The following is a 21018-nucleotide window of genomic DNA, read 5'->3' as shown; positions in this document are numbered from 1 at the left end:
TAGGCCTTAAAGCTGGAGTTGGACCATCAATTGATGTTTTCCCTTAGCAGCTTGTATAGTGCTCTCACATAGGGGAGGTGGCTTCCAGGTCAGTTCTAGCTCCATTGCTCCAAATTCTGTGTCTGAGTATGTCATATCTTCAGCAATAAGGTCTTAGTTTCAAGTTCTGGGAGGCAATCAAGGGTGTGGCAATAGCCTATGTAATTTTTGTGGTCTTTTGGACTACCTTAGCAGGGTAACTTTTGTCTGACAACTTGCAGTCCATGATGGAGAATTAGCCTTTGTTGCTGCTGCTTTCATTTGCTGACATCATGAATGTAGCAGTTATGTCCCTCTCAGCCTCTCTAGTGTGTAGGCAGCCACTGGTGAATTACCAAACTATATGTGTAAGCAGTAAAATAAATCCCCTTATGGCATACATTCTATTGCATTTGTTCCTATAGAGAACCCAAACACACTCACAGTCCAGTGACACTAGGCATTGGTAAGCATGTAGAATAATAGGAACTGTTGTGTATAGTCCTGGGATTATAGAACATTATACTCAGCTTGAAAAGTTTTGGTTATCTTTGATGTTAAATTTGCATCTGCCTTACGATCCAAATATTTGACCAAAATAAATGAAAGCATATGCACATAAATGTTATTGTTTCTTTGTCAATATGCAAAAAAATGGATTGTTACAGACTGAATTGTTCCTAGCCTTCAAGTTATATATGTAAAAATTTTAATCCCCTATAATGCAAGTGTAACTGTTTGGCGACATGGCTGTTAAAGTGGTAATTAAGTGGTATGAAGTTGTTGGAGTACATCCTTATCCAATGGAATTGGTGTCATCATAAAAAAAGGAAATTTGGGCACCAATAGATCAGAAGAAAGGTCATGTGAGAACACACAGAAGGCTGCCATAAGCAAGCCCAAGAGAGACTGGAAGAATTTAGCCTTGCTGTTGTCTTACTCTCTGACATCTCACCTCTGGACTATGAGAAAACAAGTTCCTAATGATTAGGGCATCTAGTCTGTGCTACATTGTGTAGCCATTTCATAAAACTAATACAAATCTATTAAGTATTAATGAATACAAATACTTTCAATTTGTATTCATTACAATGGATACAATGAAATTCAATGTACAATGAAATTCAACTCACCAGCGAGAAGAATAAAAAATAATACATGCAACAACGTGGATAGATGAATCTGTGACTAAATTACCTGAGTGAAACAAACCAAATGTTCTTTCAAATATTAAAATATCATATTATCCATATTTCTTTTCATATTAAATGCTAGGAAATAAAATTAATTGATAAGAGGGGCAGGAGAGATGGCTCAGCAGTTAAGATCTCTTGCAGAGAACCTAAGTTTGGTTCCCAGCACCCATACGGCTCCTAAAAGCTTTCTCTAACTCCAGTTCCAGGGGATCCAACACCCTCTTCTGACCTCTGTGGGCATTGCATGGCATAGGTGCACTTACATACATGCAGCCAATACACTCATACACATTCGAAATAAAATAAACAAAATAAAAATTTTAATTTTAATAATAAAAAGTTTTTACAAGGATTGCAAAGGCTAACCTATGGTGTCTGGTAGGTGCATTGTTGTTATAGGGTGACTGCATTTAAACTCTCTTTAAATATTGTATAGGTATATAATTTAAGACAATTTTATAGTGGTAGATGGCTTCCATATAATTTTTTTTCAAAAGGTGTTTAGTTTTGGAAAGTTACACTTTAAATGATAAGGAGTAAGTAGAATTTTAAAAATCCAGGTGTGCATGAGAATGGTGTGTGTGTGTGCATGTGCGTGCGCGCGCGCGCGCGTGTGTGTGTGTGTGTGTGTGTGTGTGTGTGTGTATTCTTATGTGGAAGTGGAGGCAGTGTATTAGTGGAAATCAAAGGGCAATCCTAGGGGTCAGTCCTCATCATCCACCTTGGTTGGGACAAGGTTCTTGTTTGCTGATCATTGTGTGTGCCAGATTAGCTCTCCCTTGTGCCTCCTTCAACTTTCTTTTCTCTGCCTCCCCTCTCCTTAGGAGATATAGCGTTACAGTTACATGCCACTTCATCCAAATTTATATGGATTGTGGGGGGATCTGAACTCAAGCCCTCATACAAGTAATACAAATGCTTTAAGCACTACATCATCTATCCAGAAAATAAGTAAAATTTGTAAGGGTGACTTTTTTTCAAGATCTTTTCAGAGTGTTGCATGATCACCAAGAGCACCATTTCAAGCACTGTTGGTAAAAGATACAATATTTCTAACCTCATAGATCATTTCACCATAATTTATCAAATATAGTTATAAATATACATGCAGACATGTTTCACAAAGAACCACACAAATTTATCTTCAGGAAGCTATTTTACCATTATGTACATGTTCTATGATTAAGTAGAAAAGTTTGTTAGATTAAGTGGGGAGCAAAGTGTTAACCTCATTTTCTGTTTCTCTTCATTTGTTCAATCATGTCTTAATATAGTTTCCAAGGAAATGCATTTTAATATGGCCAAACAATGGTTGAAGTGTAAGAAATAAGAGAGAAAACTATTCCAGAATTGTCTGAACAAGTTAGAAAGAAAAAAATGTAAACATATGAAAGAAAAATTGAGACCAGCATTTTTCCTCAGAAAGCTCATTTCCTTTTGCAAACATTTTATGAATGCCATAAAATCAGCTCTTTTAAATGAGTTTCTGTAGAAGGTTACTATAAAGGGTCTTATGACTCATCTTACTTACCTGCTTTCTTATCCATATTTTACTGTTTCATGCTGCATTTTAAATCAGCTCACTATTGATATAGTGTCAACTGGGGTGGGGGAGGTCCCCATTTGAAAAATAAAGACTTACCTCAAGGATATTTTTAGTTTAATGAAGTGCACACATTTGAAGTATTTGGAGAACTTGGATTTGGTATTTGAAACAAAGCTGAAGATTCTTAATACCTTTATGTTAAAATTATTCAAGTTCCTAAAATAAAAGTCTTTAATCAAATTATTGTACATGCTCTGGGTAAGGCTCTAAGAAGTTACCAGAATAGGATACTAGAGAAAATAGAAGAGTAAAGAATGTTGAGTACAGAGTTTCAGTATCTATTCCTACATACATTTCTATTCCTAATTCTTATTTTTCTATCTATAATTCCACTTATTTATCTGCTGTGTGCCTGCTTGCACACACAATGGCATGTGGTGGGGGTCAAAGGAAGACTTGAAGGAATTAGTTCTCTCCTTCTACCATGTGGGTTCCAGGGGCTGAACTCAAATCTTCAGGCTTGGAGGCAGCTGTCTTTACTCACTGACCCACCTTGTCAGCCATGCACAGCATAAACAAAAGATATTCTTGAATTAAGCGTGGTTTTTTTGGTACTATAGAAGCCACTCTTGATATTCTGACATATGCCCTTATTAATGATTCTCTAGTTAGTGTTCTTTTATCTTTAAAGTCATAAAATGTCACATTATCTTATTTCTAGATAAGTGTATATTCTCACCATATCCTCCTGGGCATAATTAATCATTCATTCATGTACTCCCACAAACATACTAAAGTATTTAATGTTGATAATATAATTTACTGAGAATCTGTTTTGTATCAGGGTTATTCTAGTTTTCACCACTATACTTTTCTTCTCTAGATTTCAAGATTATGGAGAATAAATTGCATGCAGGTCTCTTGGTATTTACAATGCTTATCATAATGCCTGGGATTTAGTATGGATTAATGCTTACTAAATCAAACCGTTTATAGAAACTTTGAGATATTGCCCTTCTAGACTGCATAAATTCTGCCTGACACCTACTGCATCTAATAACTGGGATTCTTTGTAAAGTCACTTAAAATAAAATGATTTCAAAGCCAGGCATTGTGGCGCAGGCCTTTAATCCCAGCACTTGGGAGGCAGAGGCAGGCGGATCTTTGTGAGCTCGAGGCCAGCCTGGTCTACATAGTGAATTCCAGGACAGCTGGGGCTACAAGGAGACCCTGTATCAAAAAGAAAAATAAATGATGCATGTGATTCAAAGGATATCACATGCACCTAAAAATATGTATTCTTCCAGAATAAACAAAATAGTTGGGGTATATGCCCTCCTCTTTATCAAAATAAGCACAACCTGTACTTATCTATATTTTTAAAACTCTTCCTTTATCTTTTATGAAGCATTCAGTTTATAAAGAATCCTTATGACATATTGTCATAGAATACTAATTTAAGTCAGAAAAAGATGTGTTTAGAGTCTAATCCTCTGATTTTGAGCTTTCTCTTTGATGTGTTTACATGTTTGAAACATATTTTGACTATATTAATTAAATTTTACATATCAACAAAAAGACCACTATCCTTCCTTTATTAATGTGAGTGTTAAATACAATGTGTATAGAATGTAATGATAGAAAAGATGCATGTTTTAAATACTCAAATATCTTAAAATAAAATATATTCACTGTCATCTGGTGCCCATCATCACAGTATGAATTTGCAGGGGATATAAGAAAGTTTCTTTAAAAATTACACATATTAATTTCCTTATGAAATTTATAGTCTGTCTAGAACACTAAAACTTGACCACAGGGAACTAGGAAATAAAAATATAAGATTTAATTTTACAGTATGTGTTCTGATATACAAAATGGTGAGACAAGAGTGCCCAGAAAGGAGGAAAATTTGTGAGCAAAGTATTCTTTTTCTTTTTAAGTAAGGTGGCAAAAATGGATGGTGGACAGTAGCTGACCTAACTAAGAGATTTTGTAAGATTTGGCAGAGAGGAGGAAAACTGAATTTTCTAAGAAATTATAAGTAACTCAAATATTGTACTTCTCTCAAGACAGCTTGCTTTTCATTCCTTATGAGTCTATTTGGGACATCATGATTTTAAGCACACTGGATTATACTTGAAGATACCTTTGTTGTGTTGGCAGAAAGTCTGTCCATCTATCAAGTAAATAACAACAACCAGCTTCCAAACCATTTAACAGCCACTGTCTCAGAGTGGCTAATTTATTAACTTTTGATTTAAGCTGACTGATTCTCAGTCATGTTCTGATAGATTCCCAGAGGAAAACAAGATCAGTAATGATTACAAAACACAGGTGGATGACAATTATTTTTTCACATTTTCTCAAATTTTTACTGATTGGTGCAAAAGATACAAATGTCAGAAGCAAAGTTATGTTTCTTTGGCTTTTTTTGGTTATTTATGTCTGATTGACTAGTTTGTAATAGTCAATCTATTTGTACTCTAGTACATGAATTTACTCCAGATATTTCAAAAACATTTATAAAGAAATTGGTCTTTTCTATGTAAAATAAAATTCTGTAAGATGAAGAGAGTGGCATTGTTCGGTTTATAACTGATTGGACACATTTCACCACTTGTTCTTGAAAAATACCTACTTATTTTAGTCTATTACTAAACTTAGTCTTTTACAGTTTATATAAACTTCCAATTGTAGGTTTGGGGACTACTATAATCTGATTGGTTGCATAATATTGACGATAGCAGCTAATATATTTCTATGCATATTTTCATCAACCTGTTTTATTCTCCTAGTCTGTATGTATCTTTTTGGTCATTGATTATCTACAGGGGAGTTGCATTACAGATAAGAATACTGTCAGTAAATATATGACATATTCCTCCATGGATTTTGTTTTAGAAAACACAAAAACATGTATTCATGCATTGAAAAGTTTAAGGATGAGTGCAGACATTTATGGAAGCAGAGAATAGAGAAATGACTTTTGTTCTGGGAAAGTATCCTCCAGGGGAAATTCTAGCTTTAGGTTAGAGGATACTATGGTGGAGTGATGCAGACTAAATTCTAGGCATTGGTATTCCTGGCTTCACAGTGTCTCAAGAGTAGTACAGAAACAATGTGGTGGAATTGAAGCCAATGGGAACTGGAACAATAAAGGAGTTTTCTTTGTGTGAAGTGCTTGCTGTGCAAGCAAAATGATCTCAGTTTTGGGTTCCCAGCACCCATGGAATATCCAAATATATTAGCTAGAGTCTGTAAACCTAGTGCTGGTAAGGCAGAGACAGGTAGCTCCTATGAGCTCCCTGGTCAGTTCCACGTTTAGTGATAGATGATATCTTAAACAATAAGTTTGAAAATGACAGAGAAGAAACTTGGCATTGAAATTTGCCTTCACAAGCTTACGCAGAAGTGTCGATACTAACATGCAAATGTGAATACGCACCAATACATTGCATACACATAAAACTATGTTTTAATTAAATATGCTTTATATCTCCATGGGTGGAAGTTATGAACCTTCCCATGATAGAGTTTTAATAATTTTAAGGTTTTCTTATGGAATTCTGCCTTGGATATCATGATTATATAATTTTAATTGAAAAGTGAGAAAGAATTATCCACCTGTCACCTAAGGGGTTGGCTTCCAACTTTCTACAAATTTGAAGTAGACAGAAATCAAATAGATACAAATGATTGTATCCATAATAAACTAAGTCTCATAATTGGCTATAAGGACTAGATATTTTTCAAAGACAGATAATGAAATATGTAATTTATTCCATAATAGTATGGGAACAGTAAATAGAATATTAAAATAAATGGATTAGGCAGCTTGCAAACATTTCCTGAGAATTTCTACATGCTTTTAATTTTTCCCAGATTATTCTGGTAAATGAATCTCCACAAGTGTTAGACCCTCTGTGTCAAGAATATCCTGCTCCTAGTTTCTGGATTATCTTACTTTAAATTTTAATTTCATTTTATTCATTTGTATGAGTGTGTGTCTGTGTGTGTGGGTGCATGCACATATATGTAGGTGCAGGTACCTGTGGAGGCCAGAGGAATGGGATCACCTAGATCTGGAGTAGCAGAAAGTTGTGAGCCATCTGATGTAGGGAACCAAACTCAGGTCCTCTGCAAGAGCAGTGCATTCTTTTAATAGCTGAACCATCTACATCCAGGCCTTCCTGGAAATTCTTTCTGTAGCATACCCATGATGAGTTTGCATAACTGACACATTCTTAGTGAACCCTTTCCATGCATGCTCTAATCCAAAGTAGCAACTAACACACCCTCAACTCCTATTCCTTTTCTGTAATTAATTTTCCCCTTTAGGACTTACCACTAACTGACAGACTATATATTTTGTCCATTTTGTTTGCTAAATGCTTCCAAAGGCAAGCACTTCTGTACTTTTGTACACTTCTGTATTTCAAATCATAGAGCGATGTTTGACACTCTGTAAAAGCAGAAGTTGCAATTCACTTGTTATAAAAAGAAGAATTAATATGTGAGTGACTCAGATGATGGGTGGTTATGTATTGTTGGTTGCTAGATGTGGAAATCAAGGTGAATACCCATTCAGCAATGTCCCCATGGTCACACAGGAAGCTAAATTTTGAATGTGGATGTTTCTAAGTCCAATGCCTCTAGTCTCCTTACCATGACGTTTGTTCATGTATTTAAAGTACAACCTTTTGATTATGTACTTCGACACCAAGCCAGGTCCCTAGTAAAATCAATGGTCACCAAGAGCTTTGAACTTGAACTCATGTGAAAAAAAAAAAACACAAAATATTGAAGAGGAAATTCTCATAAAAATCAAACATACTGTATTAGTTACTGTTTTCAATGTTTTGATAATTTATTTTCAAAAAACACCTTAAAGACATAAGGGTTTGCTAGAGCAAGTTATTTGAGGATACAGCCCATCACAGTGGAAAAGGCTTGGCTGCAGGAGTTAGAGGTGAATAATCACATCCTAGTCCAAGAGCAGGGAGAACATTCAGGTGCTCAACACTCTTTCTGCTTTTTATTCCATCTGGATCCCTGCCCATGGGCTAGTGCTAATCAAATTCAAAATGGACTTTATCTCTTCAATTAAATCCTTCTGAAAATATCCTCAGACCAAACCAAAGATGTGTTTCCATGGTGACTCTAAATCTAGTCTAGTTGATAAGTTTAACCATTACACATAGTATGATTATATTAAAGTCTTTTGGAAACACAATCTAAGATTTTTTAAGCTATACTCATGTCATTCTGGGTAATGGCTTAATGAAGATGAGACTTATATGGAGACCTGATGAATGGATAGATAAATAGTTTAGAAAAGAGGAAAAGCACCAAAGTAAGTGGTGAAGCTGGTCCTGGTGGTGCATGCCTTTAACCTCTGGACACAGGAGGCAGAGGATCATGATCTATCTCTTTGAGAACCAGACAGTTTTATTCTACATAGTGAGTTCCAGGTGAGGTAGGGTTACAGGGAGACCCTGTCTCAAACAAGGCAAATAAAATCTAAGTAATGAGAAAGTGTACCTAGTTCACAGCCTAGCTCAAGACCGTAATCCAAACAAAATGGTACTAGCACAAAAATAGACCCATAGACCAATGGGAAAAAATGAAAACCCAAGTATGAGTACATGCAGTTTCAGCCACCTGATATTTGACAAAGAGGCCAAGAACATTCACTGAAGGAAAGACAGCATGTTCAGCAAATGGTGTTGGCAAAACTGGATCTCCACCTATAAAAGAATGAAACTAAACCTTGTGTTTTACCTTGCACAAAAGTCAACTCCAAAGGGATCAAAGACCTCAGTGTGAAACCTGAAACTGTTACAAGATAACATTGTCAATAACCTACAATATATAGGTATAGGAAATTACTTTCTAAACCACTCATCAATTGCTCAGGATTAAGGTCAAGAATAAACAAGTGGGATCTCATTAATAAAAAGCTTCTGTACATCAAACAAAACAAAACAAAACAAAAGCAAGGAAGTGAAGAGAAATCCAGAGTGGGAGAAAATCTTCACCAGCAAGACAGCTATCAGAGGTTTAACATCCAGAATATATAAAGAACTAAAAAAAAAATCAAGAAAGCAAGTAACCCAATTAAAAGATGGGTCAAGGATCTGAACAGGCAGTTCTCAACAAAAGAAAAAAGGATGGCTAAGAAACATCTTAAAAGGTGTTCAACATTGTTAGTAATTAGGGAAATGCAAATTAAAACCACCTTAGATTTCATCTTACCTTAGTCAGACTTGCTAAGATCAAGGGAACAAATGATACCAAATGCTGAAAAGGATGTGGGGAAATGGGAATGATCATTCAGTGCTGGTAGGATTACAAACTTGTGCAACCCCTGTGGAAAGCAATGTGGAGAACTCTTATAAAACTAAAATGAATCTATCATTTGACCTGGTTATACCACTTCTTGGCATGTACCCAAAGGACTCATCCTATTGTAGAGACATTTGTACATCCATGTTTGTTGAAGCTCTTTTCACAATAGTTAAGAGATGGAAGCAATGTAAGTGTTCCTCAACTTACAAGTGGATAATGAAAATGTGCTATATTTACACAATGGTACTACTTAGTGGTAAAGAAAGATGAAATCTTGAAATTTGCAGGTAAATGGATGGAACAAGAACTGTTATACTGAGGTAGCAAAGACTCATAGAAACAAACAATGTATGTTCTCCCTCATATTTGGATCCTAGCACCAAATCCTTATAAGGTAGTATGCATCCAGTTGTAACTGCAGGGACCAGAATGATGAAAAGGAACTAGGGAGGTAAAGGGAAAGAAAGAACCTGAGAGATAAGAACAGTAGGAAACAGGTATTAGTATAGGAGAAATAAATGAAAAGGGGTTATTTAAATGGGAAGGGGAGGGAAAGTTATACAAGGAACCTTAGGGATAAAGGGAAAGAAGGAACTCAAGAGATGTGGGCCCATAGGAGGCTGGTATTATCAGGGGGAAAATGGGGAAAATGGGGACACTTTAAGTGGGGAAAGCATAGCAGAAGGGTTATACAGTGAGTGAGAGGGAAAGGAGAGAGAAATAATGCCTAGCTAGTTTTTAAAAACTAGGGGGACTCCTATTAGTCCAACAACCTACTGACAAATTATGCATATATTATGTCTACATGAGCCCATATGTACAGCTAAAAGCTACATAACAAGAAACAGTGCCAGACAATAGAAACCTTCCTTTGAGTTTTTGGCCAGGGTGGTCTAAGAGACTCCCAAAATTACTTAGGCTATTGTCACAGCCCTTGATGGCCTCCCAGATAGAACATATTTCGAACAGATTTAGAGGACTAGAGCTGGAACTGATATGAAACGACTACCCCTGAAGGGCAGCTCTCATAGTTTTAGAGAGTGATATGAAGGTGCCAAAGGCAAACATCAATCGATGGTCAAGACCAAATAACCACATTAATGGCCAGCAGAGCATAGGACATTGGGGCAGTAGTGGGGACAATCAACAGCTAATTGGACTAAAGCCCACTCAGTGGGAGAAAACATGAATGTGGTAGTGTAACATAATGAATTACACACAGCTGGAGAGGTCATAGAACTTCGAGAAAACCCTAAGGCTGCCACATCCCTAGATTAGTAGGATTTCTTTTTTAAAAAAAATAATATATTGGGAATTTTGTACAGGCATATAAGCATATAAGGTGTTTTGATCAAATCCATGCCTACTTCCTCCCCTCCAACTTCTCCCATATCTCCCCATCGCATTTTTCTGATAACTTCATGTACTCTTTCTTCTTTTTTTAAAATGGGGCTTTTTTGCTAATCTAGCATTTCCCCCTTTGAAGAAGTAACCCTAAAATCTTCAAGGGATTAGATAAGAGCTCTCAAATACTTTTGACATTTTTGGCCTTTGGAACAGAGTATGTTGCTAACAGGCCCAAGGACATTTTGACTTTCAGCCAAGAAACTGGCTACTTTTCTACTTTTCTTTGGGGTCTTTTTACCCTAACTGACTAGCCAATTCCTACTGCCTATTCTTATCACAACATCCTCTGAAGAGGTTACCCAAATTGCCAGTAGGGAATAGGGATGGGGTTCACTCTGGCTTCTTCCATACTGAACAGGGACACAGGGTGAGGCAATTGGAGTATCCCTTCAGTGGGTCTATCGAAGACTCCCAAATTGAATAACTCTTATCTGTAGTGGAAAAGAAAGTCCTTGACTAGTGAAGAAGGGATGTGAAGGAGAAGTAAAGGCAAGACTAATTAGCATTACAAGTTCTAGACAAGGATCTAGGAAAAAATCGGAACAGGGCAAATTTCAAAAGTTCATATGCAAGTCCATTGGAATTTCTTGACTAGAATTTTCAAAAGCTTCCCTCTATTGGATTCCTCCTTATATTTCTTTTCTTTGCCAAGGCTGGAACCCAAGAGTGATGGATTCAGTATTTTCTTTCAGGCATTTTGATAGCTGTTGGAGTGATTAGAATCAGTATCACTTTTTTCTCAAAGGATTCTAGATAGGGGGAGAAAACAAATTTGGCCATCACTTCACAATAGCCGGTTTTCTCCCTTAGCTACAGGTGGGCACTACAGTATTGCAGACCAAGATCTGAAGTCTTACATCTGAGTAGCACTTTCTGATTCAGAACAAAATCATCAATGAGAAATAATTGTCTAACTTTTTATATGTACTTAAGCCTAATGTCTGAGAACTGTAATCCCTTGAACTCTTAAATAAATATACTCATGACTTTCCTCTTAGGTTACACTTTCCTTTTGGGTGTTTAAGACCATAAAGATGGCCAAATAAATCAATTTATATATACATTTAAGGTTGTTTGAGGATCTGTTCCTCAGGGGTCCTGTGGGCTTAAGAGGAGCTCCTGGCTCCTTTCTCTTACCAGTTCTATCTATCAACCATGGCTGGCTTCACTTGGAAGCATGGAGGAAATGTTTCCTCTGAGTTGACCCTCCTCCTTGTAGACTGGACACTGGTTCAAGTCCATCTGATAGAGTTTCCACGGCCTTCCTGAACAAGAGGACAGGTAACTCACCACAGTTACAGGACATTTTGAGAGATGTTCCATAGTCCCCTGGAACTTAGTCAACCTTGTAGGGCAAGGAACAAAATTGTCCTTTAAGTCCCTCTGATGAGATTAGGATAGGTCTCAAAGTATGGCTGTTAAACATCCAATAAAGTTCGTTCCACCAATCTGGTACTTTCAATTACCATGTGTTATGTAGATAAAGCTTGGGTAAAAAACCAAATGTTCTCAGATAAACCTTGACTAGATATATATTTTGTTCCTTAAACTAGTTGACTATACTATGACTTTAGAAATTTTAAGATTATGTATATTTTTGTCTCATCCTTTACATATTATAACAAACTTACACAGACCTTCATCACTTGCTTAAGCTTTCTCATTTTTTTCTATTTTGGAAAATATCTCCATTTCCATATACTTTTAACATCTTTTACATTCTTATATTCTTTTTTTAAATAATTATAAAACATAATAACATTAACAAATACATTTTCCATCTTTGTGAGAATTCTTTTCCTTGGGATACTAAGCAATGCTTATTCCCTTTAAGGTTCTAGTGTCAAATTAAAGTTTGATTAAAGTTTTACTGGGGAACCAATTAATTTTTCTGAGCTTACTTACCAAGATAACTTGGGGGGTGCTGGGGTATATGGGTGACCTGAGGATATGCACACTGGAAAGCCTTTACCCAGAATAGGTCTTCTCTTCCTAGCCTTCCTCAGATTGTGTACTTTAACCCTCCCCAAATCTAGGAGACCATGTATGATTAGGGACAAGTTGCATACAGTTGGCTGGGAAGAGTGGCTGGATACCCTGTTGAGGGTCCAGTGACCCTGTTTGCTCCTCCTTTGCTGAAGGAAAACAACCAACAACAAGCCCAATTGTGACGATGTTTAGCAATCAGGCACTGCTGAAGTCATGATGATGTTGGTTATTTCATGAAGAAGAGACTGCTGTACAGTATCATCTTACTAAAAGGACATGGAATTTAAGAGGATTTGGTGCTAGGATCCACAAATAAGGGAAAACATGTCTTTTTTTTTTAAGTCTCTTCACTTAGTATAACAGTTTCTACAAACATCCATTTACCTGAAAATTTCATTATTTCATCTTTCTTTACTGCTGAATAGAGCTCCATTGTGTAAAAATACCACATTTTTGTTAGCCACTAGTCAGTTGAGGGGCACTTAGGTTGCTTCCGTCTCTTAGCTATTGTGAAAAGAGCAGCAACAAACATGGTTGTACACGTGTTTTTATAATTGGATGAGTCCTTCGGGTATATGCCAAGGAATGATATATTTGGGTAATATGGTAGTTCATTTTTAGGTTTTGAAGAATTCTCCACACTGTTTTCCGTAGGGGTTGCATGAGTTTGCACCAGTGTGAATGAGCATTCCCCTTTCTCCACATCCTCGCCAGTATTTGGTATCATTTGTTCCTTTAATCCTAGCCAGTCTGGTTGGGGTAAGGTGATACCTTAGGGTGGTTTTATTTGCATTTACCTAATGACTAACAATGTTGAACACTTTTTGAGGTGTTTCTTAGCCATTTTTATTTCTTCCTTTGAGAACTCTCTGTTTAGATCTTTAGCCGATCTTTTAGTTGGGTCATTTGATTTCTTGATTGTCTTTTGAGTTCTTTATATATTCTGGATGTTAAACCTCTGTCAGATGTGTTACTGGTGAAGATTTTTTCCACTCTGTGGGTATTCTCTTCACTTTTTTGAGTTTTTCTTTTGCTGTACAGAAACTTTTTAGTTTAATGAGATCTCACTTGTTGATTGCTGACCTTAATTCCTGAACAACTTCTGTCTGATTTAGAAAACCTTTCCTACATGTGCTTGATAGCTTTAGTGTCAACTTGACACACCTGGGTTGAGGGAGCCTCAATTGGGGAATTGCCTTCATTGGACTGGCCTGTGGCCATGTCCATGGGGAATCTTGATTATTGAGTGATTTGGCAGGGCCCAGCCCACTGTGGGTGGTGCCACCCCTGGGAAGGTGGGCCTGTGTTGCATAAGAAAGCAGTCTGAGCAGGGGCCAGGGGAACAAGCCAGTAAGCACTGTTGTTCCATGGCCTGTGCTCCAGCTCCTGCCATCAGGCTCCTGCCCTGAGTTCCTACCTTGGACTCCCTGATAAACTGTGACCCAGGAGATATAAGATAAAATAAACCCTTTCCTCCCCAAGTTGGTAGTGGTCAGAGTGTTTTGTCACAGCAATGGAGAGACAAACTAGGACACTATGCCTGTATCTTATAAATTACTGCCAATATTTTTTTGTTATAGTTTAGGATTTCCAGTTCCACATTGAGGTATTTGTATAGTTTAGGGTTTCCAGTTCCACATTTAGGTATTTTATCCATTTGCATCAGGTGTCTGAAATTGCATGTGCTCAGGTTTGAGTCTTCCATGATGTTACATTGATCTATGTATCTATTTTTGTGCCAGTACCACACTGTTTTTATGACCATAGCCCTGTAGTATACTTCAAGATCTGGTATAGTAATCCCCCCAGCACTGCTCTTTGTGCTCAGGGTTGCTTCAGCTATCCTGGGTCTTTTGTGCTTCCATATGAATTTAAGTTTTGTTTTGTTTTTTTCTAATTCTGTGAAGTGTATCATGGAGATTTTGTTGGGATTGCACTGAAAATGTATATTGCTTTTGGTAGGATGGTCATTTTCACAATATTAATTCTTCCAACCCATGAGCATGGGAGGTACTTCTATCTCCTGGTGTCTTCATCAATCTATTTTTTTTCTTTTTTTTTTTTTTTTTTTTAGAGATCCTTGGTGTCTTTGGTCAGATTTATTCCAAGATTTTTTTTTTTTTCATAGCAATTGTGAATGGGAACTTTTCCCTGTACTCTTTCTCTAATTGCTTGTTATTGGTAAAAAGAAAGGCTGATTATTGTAGATTAATTTTCTAACCTACCACTGTAGTGAAAGTGTTGATCAGGTCTAGGAGTTTTCTGGTGGACCTTTTGGGATCACTTAGGTATAGTATCATATCATCTCCAAAAAGTGATAAATGACCACTTCTTTTCTACTTAGTACTCTTTTAATTTCCTTCTCCTTTCTTATTGCTGTAGCAAGAGTTTCAAGCACTATGTTGAAAAAGAGTGGAGATAATGGGCATCCTTGTCTGGTTCCTGATTTTAATGGGAATGCTTCCAGTTTTTCTCTGTTTAGAATGATGTTGACCGTGGGTTTGTTGTATATGGCTTTAATTATGCTGAGTTATGTTCCCTCTAGTCCAATTCCCCCTAGGACTTTGAACATAAATACATGCTGAATTTTGTCAAAAGCCTTTTCTGCATCTATTGAGATGATGATGTGATTTTTGTCTTTGAATCCATTTATATGATTAATGACATTTACTGACTTGTGTCAATCTGTGAACCATCCATGCATCTCTAGAATAAAGCCTACTTGATCATAGTGAATGATCTTTTTGATATGTGTCCATATGTGGTTTGCAAGTATTTTGTTAAGAATTTTGGCATTTATGTTCATTAAGGATATGGATCCATAGTTTCCTTTTTTGGTTGTGTCTTTACCCAGCTTGGGTATTAGAGTGATGCTGGCTTAATAGAAGGAATTTGGGAGATCTCCCTCTGTTTCTATCATTTTGAATAATTTAAGTAGTATTGGTTGAAGGCCTTCTTTAAATGTCTTGTCAAATTCTGCTGTAAATCCATCTGGTCCTGGGATTTTTTTTTAGTTGGGAGGCTTTGTGTTACTGTATCAATTTCCTTATATGTTATGGGTCTGTTTAAACTGTTCATCTCTTCTTGATTTAACTTTGGTAGTTCCCATGATTTTATATATCCATCCATTTATTTTAGATTTTTCAAATTTGATAGAGAATATACTTTTAAAATATTCCCTTATAATGGTCTGGATCATTTGGGTGTCTGTTTTGATGTTTCCCCTTTCATCTCTAATTCCGTTGATTTTGATTTGATCTTTCTTTATTTTGGTTAACTGGGGTAGAGTTCTGTCTATCTTGTTTAGCTTTTCAAAGAAACAGGTCTTAGATTCACTGATTCTTTGTATTGTTTTCTTTGTTTCTATTCCATTAATTTCTGCTCTGTTTGTTGTTATTTATTCTCTTCTGCTGGGTTTGGGTTTCATTTGCTCTTGCCTTTCCAGCATCTTGAGTAGCAGTGTTAGGTCATTTATTTGGGACCTTTCTAATTTTTTAGTATAGGCACTTAGAGCTATAAACTTCCCTGTTAGGACTGTCTTTAAAGTGTCCCATAGGTTTTGCTGTGTTGTATTGTCCATTTGGTTGAATACCAGGAACTCTTTTATTTCTTTCTTAATTTCTCCTTTGACCCATTCATTGTTTAGGAGGGTGTTGTTTAATCGACATGAGTTCATCTAGTGAATAGGGTTGCTCCCAGTGTTGATTTTGAACTTTGTTGCATTGTGGTCTGATAGAATGAATGGAATTATTTCAATATTTTTGTATTTGTTGAGGTTTGTTTTGTGCCCCAGTATGTGGGGTGCTAAATAGAAAGTGCATTCTTTCGTGCTTGGGTGGAATAATTGAAAGATGTCTGTTAGGTCATTAGATGTATGGTATCATTTAATTCAGATGTCTTTCTGTTTATTCTTTGTCCAGTTGACATGTATAATGGAGCCCATGGGGTATTGAAGTCCCCTACTATTACTGAGTTGGCATTAATCTGTGTCTTAAAGTCCTGTAGTGTTGTTTATATAAATTTAGTTGCATCAGAGTTTGGTGCATATATGTTAAGAATTGTAATATCTTCTTGGTTAATTTTTCCTTTGATCAGAATGAAGTGATCCTCCTTATCTCTTCTGATTACTTTTACTTTGAAGTCTATTTTGTCAAATATTAGAATTGTAACCCCTGCTTATTTTGTAATGCCATTTGCTTGGAATATTCTTATCTATCCTTTTACCTTAAGGTATTGCCTGCCCTTGAAGGAGAGATGGGTTTCTTGTAGGCAGCAAAAAGATGGATTTTGTTTCTTAATCCATTCACTTAGGCTTTGTTTTTTGACTGGTGATTTCAGTCCATTGATATTTAAGGCTATTATTGAAAGATGTGTATTGACTTCCTTCATTTTGATTGCTGTTTGTGTTCTCTGTGCAATTTTGTGTTTCCTCAATTATACCTTTATTTACTTTCTTTCATTGCCCCTGGTGTATAGTTGTTTCTTTCTTCTCTCTCTCTTTATATTGCTTCAAGTATTCTTTGAAGGGGTGGTTTCGTGGACGTGTATTCGTTCATGCTTTTCATGTCATGGAAGATTTTTCTTTCCCCCTCAATTACAATAGACATTTTTGCTGGGTAAAATATTCTGGGTTGGCATGTACTATCATTGATAACTGGAAATACCTTGGTCCAGACTCTTCTGGCTTTTATATTTCACATTGATAAGTCAGCTATAATTCTGATGGGCTTACCTTTATATGTCACTTGTTTATCTTTTACTGCTTTCAGTATCCTCTCTTTGTTCTGCACATTTAGTGTTTATACTATGATATATTGTGGGGAGTTTCTTTTCTGATCTTGTCTATTTGGTATTCTATGTGCTTCCTGTATTTGTATGGGGATGTCTTTCCTTAATTTCAGGAAATTCTCTTCTACAATCCTGTTTAAGATCTGGTCAATACCATTAACTTGAAATTCTTCTCTTTCCTCTATGCCTATGATACATAGATTTGGTCTTTTCATGGTGTCTTACATCTCTTGCATATTCCATTCCTGTGGTTTTTTTTTCATAATCTTTGCTTGAGTGGTCCAATTCTTCAACTTTATCCCCTAGTGTTGATATTCTGTTTTCCATTTCATTCATTCTACTTTGAGGCTTTCCCCTATTGTTTCAAGTTGGCTTGTTGAGTTTTTCATTTCCTTCTTCATTTCTGCCTGAGTTTTCTTCAATGTTTCTATCTCTTTTATGAATTCATTCAGAAGTTTATTCCTATCTCCTTTTTGTTCTTTGATTTGTTTGCTCATGTGTTCTTTAAATTCATTGAATTCATTGATTATGTTTATGGTTATTCTTTTGTTTTGTTTTGTTTTGGTCTTTTTGAGACAGGGTCTGCCTGTAGCCCCAGCTGTCCTGGAACTCACTATGTAGACCAGGCTGGCCTTGAACTTCCAGAGATCCACCTGCCTCTGCCTCCCGAGTGCTGGGATTAAAGGTGTGCGCCACCACACCTGGCCCCATAATTATTCTTTTAAAATCTCTGTCCTGGTTTATTTCTAGGGGGTTCTCCTTGTAGAACTCTTCTTCAGGACTGGTAGATTTTGGTGGGGAAATAGTGTTTTGGCTTTCCATTTTATTATTCTTTCATTGTGATTTTGGCATGTGATTTTCTTTTGTTGCTTGTGATTCTGACATGATAATTAAATTGAAGTATGCTCCTTTTTGCATTATTGGTGTGCATTGGTCTTTTTCTTATTGGTTATATAAAGTTGACTGGTCCAGGTTTCAGGTACTCTCAGATTTTATTTTGGAGGGACCTGATGGCTTCAGATTGGCTACTCAGGAGAAACCACAGAAGCCCAAGTCAGGTTCCAGTCTGGGGCACTCAGGCTTTCTTCTAAGGTTTGGACCCCTGCCAGTGGGAACTAAGAGCAAAATTTGGGAAAATCCCTAAGGGGTGGGGCTGATTTTGAAACTCTCAGTCTGTCTGCTGAGTTATTAGCTCCTATGCCAGAGGGAGGCAGGAACATGCACTCTCTGGTGGTCTGCTGAGATCCCACTTGCTACACAGATAGATGTCTGAAACTACCCTCTCATGTTGTCTTTAAGATCTCAGCCTTTTCCTACCAATGTCAGGTTGGCCCCAGGGCTTTGGGAGGGGCCTTTCATAATATCAGTAGTGGGTTGGGTACAGTGCAATTTGGGAAGCTCACCACCATGTGGAGGCAGGATCCTGATGCTCTCAGGCAGTCCCTTCAGTTCTCAGCCTCTGTGCCAGAGGGAAGCAGGACAGGCACTCTCTGGCAGTCTCATTATTTCTTACTATATGCAAAATATTTATACTTACACACAAATATCCCAGTCACCTCTCATCAAAGAAGCACATTTTACACCAGTCAGAGACTATTACCAAATATCACAACTGGTCTCACATGGACATTGTTTCTGAATTGCCCAGGCCTAAGGGACACATCTACAATGCAACCTCTGCACCTAAGGCTCATGGAATATAGAACAGGAGTAAAGAAGAGGACACAAATGAATCTTTCAGTTCTCATCAATGAAGCTTCCTCATGCAGCAGAGGGCCAGGAACACAAAAGTTCACAAATGGCCAAAGCTTAGCAATCAAGAGTCTACTGAATGCTCATCCTTGGACAGGACTCCTATATTAAACTTCACCCACCCAAAGCTCAGGAACCATTGTGGAAAAGGGGGCAGAAAGATTGTAAGGGCCAGGGAGGAGGTGCATGACCATCTGGAAACAGTCCTACAAGCTTCTGGGAACTTGCTCATATGATTCCGTGGAGATAGTAGCAGCATACACAAGTCTCACGCAAACTTGGGCAGATAAAAACCCAGCATAGAACTGGAAAAATCAACATCAGACCCAATCTTATCTAAAGGAGTATTGGAAACTAACTAATTGCTGTTAGGTGAAGAAGAACTGATCTTCCTAAAACAAAGGACTCTAAATAGGCTGACTAGACCTCAGTGGATGGACTTGCACTGGGAACATCTGGGAGCACTGACTTGACACTGGATCTTAGTAGGGATGACAGAGTATATCGGCTCCAGGGTGGGGTTATAGGAGGGAGCTGCAGGGATGAAAACATGATTAAGCCTGTTTGAGATGCTCTGTATGAAACACACAAAACTCAATAAAAACAAATTTTAAAAAAAGGAGTTGGCCTAAATTGTTAGAGAAAGAAAGATGTTTAGTAATCACACTGTAAGATAAGCAGAGGACACATTTTTGCCAGGATACTTTCTAACAGGACAAAGAGAAAAATTAGCTTTTTTTAAAAAAAATTATTTGGTCTTTTATTTAATATGTGTTAAAAACCATATCATTAGGCTGAAAGGTTCAGAAAGAGGCACCAACATCGACTTCTTACTATTAAAAGTTGTCTCCAAAATCAAACTAAAAGCTACATATATTTTTTTAATCGCAAGGCTCAGGTTATCCATTTATTTATATAAAGTGCCTAAAAGACATCCAGTGACAGTTTCAGATGGTAAGACCATTTAACAATTAATGTGTGCAAATTAGCACTCAGAAGCCCTAAGATGCTATTCACCTCTTTTTTCAAATTATTAGAAGCATTGTGGATCTGTTTCCTTTTTTCCATTATTTATCTGTGAACTTCAGAGATTCATCTCTGCTACTTTACTGACTATCCAAGTCCTCTTTCCACATTGGAAGCTAATCTCCCATAATATTTAGTTATTTTCTCCTTGATGATTGAGCATATACCTTGGAAGTTAATTGTTCAATTGAACTTTTAAAACATTTATTATTATTTTTATGTGTATGTGTATATTGTCTGCATGTAGGTAAGTGCACCCGTGTCGTGCAATGCCCAGAGAGGACAGAAGAGGCTGTCAGATCCCTCATGGAACTGGAGTTACGGACAGTTATTGGCTGCCATGTGGATGCTGGGATTCGAACCTGGGTCTTTTGCAAGAACAGCCAGTGTTCTTAACCACTGAGTCATCTCTCCAGCCCCTCAGCTGAACTTCTTAAAAGGATTTCTGACCAAGTATAGTGGAACGTGCCTTTAATACAGGACATGGGGAGGCAGAGGCAGGGAGATCTCTGTGAGATCATGGCCAGCCTATTCCACAGAGTGATTTCCAGGCAGGCTGGAACTAAGGAGACACTGTCAAAAACAAAGACCTCCATCAAAGAATGTATTTTCTTTACTTTCTATATAAATTCTTTGCAAATTAGTCCTTAGCTGAGATGGATTAGTTATCCATTGCCGCAGAAAAAAAAAAACAAAAAAACACCACAAACTTAAGGAAAGTTTACCTGAGGTCCCACTAATTATTTACTTTGAGTCTCTTAAGGTTACTATCAAACTTTAGAATATGTCTGAGGTCTCAAATGAGCCTCCATGTGCTCCATAATTCATTGAGTTGCTGGTAGAGTTCAAATTCTTATAGTCTGTTGACTGGAAGAATGACTGCTACAGTTACCATATGGCCTTATACAAATGACAGACAGCCAACAGTATACAACCTTTCTTCCT

This window comes from Nannospalax galili, unplaced genomic scaffold, assembly GCF_000622305.1.
Source record: "Nannospalax galili isolate Female #2095 unplaced genomic scaffold, S.galili_v1.0 scaffold126, whole genome shotgun sequence".
Taxonomy (NCBI): Eukaryota; Metazoa; Chordata; class Mammalia; order Rodentia; family Spalacidae; genus Nannospalax; species Nannospalax galili.
The sequence above is the reverse complement of the archived record's forward strand: the minus strand, read 5'-3'. Positions refer to the sequence as shown.